The sequence below is a fragment of the Muscardinus avellanarius genome (assembly GCF_963383645.1).
Source record: "Muscardinus avellanarius genome assembly, chromosome: 13".
NCBI lineage: Eukaryota > Metazoa > Chordata > Mammalia > Rodentia > Gliridae > Muscardinus > Muscardinus avellanarius.
In genome coordinates, this window is record NC_137799.1 from 58285325 (window position 1) to 58288459 (window position 3135).

The following is a 3135-nucleotide window of genomic DNA, read 5'->3' on the forward strand; positions in this document are numbered from 1 at the left end:
TTATTTACCTTTTTTTTTTTTTTTTGGTGGTACTGGGGATGAAACCCTTCTGCCTCTGGGCTACACTCCTAGACCTATTTTATATTTTTATTTGGAAACAGGGTCTCTTAAGCCAGCGAGGCTGGCTTCAAACCTGCGCAATCCTCCTGTCTCCGCCTCCCAAGCTCGGGGATTACAAGCGTGCGCCACCACGCCCGGCCCCCCAAAATTCTTTTTGAATAGAAATTTTTTTTTTGGTGGTACGGGGATGGTACGGAGCTTATTTACCTTTTTAAAACAGGATTTAGCTGGGCGTGGTGGCGCAGGCTTGTAATCCCCACGCTTGGGAGGCGGAGACAGGAGGATCGTGCAGGTTCGAAGCCAGCCTCGCTGGCTTAAGAGACCCTGTTTCAAAAAATATAAAATAGGTCTGGGAGTGTAGCCCAGAGGTAGAAGGGCTTCCAGGAACCCCAGTACCACCAAAAATAAAAAAATAAAAGAGGATTTATAGTTACCTGCTCCTGTGAAAAATCTGTTTGTGGATCTGAGAGCATCACTCACACCCTTAATCTTACCAACTGTTGGGTGTACAGGGTGAGGAGGGGGACTCAGATGAGTGAGCAGTAGCCATGGCAAGGCCTAGATCTTGCCCCACGCCAATATCAGCAAATATCTCTTTCTTTCTGTCTCAGAGCCCACTTACTTGGTCACTAACATACTCTGCAGAGGGAACCAAATGTGTTCCAGGGCTCTGAGATGACACAGAGGAAAAGCCAGTTGGGGACAGCTCTTGTATTGACATCCTAATCTCAAACAGCTCTGCAGAGGTTTGGTTGCTCAGCAACTATCGTACCAACCAATCCCTCAGTAGCCCCTACAAGAACTGCACCCCACCCCATCCCCTGCCCTAGCTGCGCTCTGGGAACGACCTTGGAACCCAAGCCTGCAATGGGTAGCCCCGGATGGGAAGTTCTGGCTTTGTGGGCTTTTACTCTCCTCCCCAGGGACTGGACTGGCACCTATTCCCTTGGCACTATCGTGATAGGGTTCTTCCTCCTTCCCCATCACCACTAGTGAATCCCTTGGCATCCATTTATTTGATAATTTACTCCTCAAAACCCCATAGGGCGATGCTGCATGGTTGTGATAGGAGGAAATCAACAAAGGAGGAGTGACGAGTGGCCACCCCAGCAAATTAGCCAATATTATGGCCCAGCCGCCTGGGCTGAGGAAGGAACCTGGAGCTACTAAATGCCTGTTTACATGCTAAACCATATTATCAGACTTGAGTCGGTTCTAGAAATCATAACCAACCAAACAGCCACTGCCCTGAGAATAGCCATTTATCAAAATCGCTTAGCCCTAGATTAATTATGAGATGAAGAAGGAAGGAGGGGTTTGTAGAAGGTTTAATTTTGCTAACTGGTATCTAAACATAGACAATAATGGAGAGGCTATTGCCAACATCACTGATAACATAAGAAAGGATGCCCATGTCCCACACCAGACTTGGAAGGGTTGGGATTAAACAATATCTTTAGAGGATGGATCTCTGCCCTCAGAAGCCTCATGACTCTGGCTGTCACCGTTCTTATGATTCTATGGCTGATTCTCTTCCTGCCCTGCTTGATCCCTATTCTCAAAAAACGCTACCACTAGCCGGGCATGGTGGCTCATGCTTGTAATCCCCGTGCTTGGGAGGCTGAGACAGGAGGATCGCACAGGTTCAAAGCCAGCTTCAGCTACTTAGTGAGGCTCTCAGCAACCTAGTGAGATCCTGTTTCCAAATAAAATATAAAAAAGGTCTGGGAGTATAGCCTGGAGGTAGAAAGCCTCTGGGTTCCACCCCCAGTACCACCAAAACAAAAAAAAAGCGCTACCACTGCCGTAGTTCTGGCTTCAATAGCCTGGAACACAGCTGCCCACCTTACTCGGCTGCATTACTACAAGCCCCTTCAGAGCAGCTCTGAGAACGAATATTCAGAATGTGAGACTCCACGTTAAAAATCAATCTAGAAGATGGCGCCAAAGGCAAAGGAAGCTCCTGGCCCTGAAGCCAAGGCTTGGAAGGCCAAGAAGGCAGTGTTGAAAGTTGTCCACAGCCACAAAAAGAAGATCCGCACATCATCAACCTTCAGTGGCCTAAGACACTGTGTCTCCCAAGGCAGTCTAAATACTCCAGAAAAAGCACCCTCAGAAGAAACAAGCTTGACCACTATGCCATCACGAAGTTCCCCCTGATCACTGAGACAGCCATGAAGGAGACAGAAGACAACAACACTCTTGTGGTTATTGTGGATGTCAAGGTCAACAAGCACCAGATTCAAATGGCTGTGAAGAAACTATGAGCCGGGTGTGGTGGCGCACGCTTGTAATCCCAGCATTCGGGAGGCTGAGACTGGAGAATCGTGGTTTGCAGTCAGCCTCAGCTAATTAGTGAGGCCTTCCACAACTTAGTGAGACCCTGTTTCAAAGTAAAGAATAAAAAATAGGGCAGGGGGTGTAGCTTGGAGGTCGAATGTCCCTGGGTTCTATCCCCAAACCTGCAAAAAAAAAAAAAAAAAAAGAAACTCTATGACCTTGACGTCACCAAAAACACCCTGATCGGGCCTGATGAAGAGAAGAAGGCATATGTTCAACTGATTCCTGATTGTGATGCTTTGAATGTTGCCAACAAAATTGGAATCATCTAAAAAGAGTCCAGCTGGCTAATTCTAAATATATGTTTTCTCTCTATGTATATGCTTCTTGTCTTTGTCAGTTTTTGTTTGGCCTGTGAGAAATCTATACAGTGTAATATGCCAAGGTAATAAATAGGGTTTGTGCAAAAAAAAAAAAAATCTAGGGACTTCCAAGGGGGGAATGAGGCAGGAACATAAGATGGCACTATCCAGCCCCTGCCACATGGACACAGATACAGGAAATCAGGCTCAGGAAAAGAAACTGAAACCTAACCCAAGCTACTACTTCTGTACTCCTGCTTGTTATTCATCCAATCAAAAACTGCCCCAAAGTCCCTGGGGATATAGAATCTGTATGCTGCTGCCACAGATACCTGTCTTCTGAGTCCCGATGACCGAAATAAAGAAACTCTCCTTCCCAACCTGGTCCCCAGGTCATCATCTCTTTGGGCCGAACCTCTGAACCTCCTGCATC

At 46.9% G+C, this 3135-nt stretch overlaps 1 pseudogene across 1 annotated transcript; it reads left to right on the plus strand.

Annotated features, from left to right (window-relative positions):
- Positions 1–1998: 1998 nt before the first annotated feature.
- LOC308272212 (large ribosomal subunit protein uL23-like) lies at positions 1999–2672 on the plus strand (annotated as a pseudogene). Its single transcript has 2 exons — positions 1999–2312; positions 2547–2672. The product of its transcript is annotated as a large ribosomal subunit protein uL23-like (transcript).
- Positions 2673–3135: the final 463 nt, after the last annotated feature.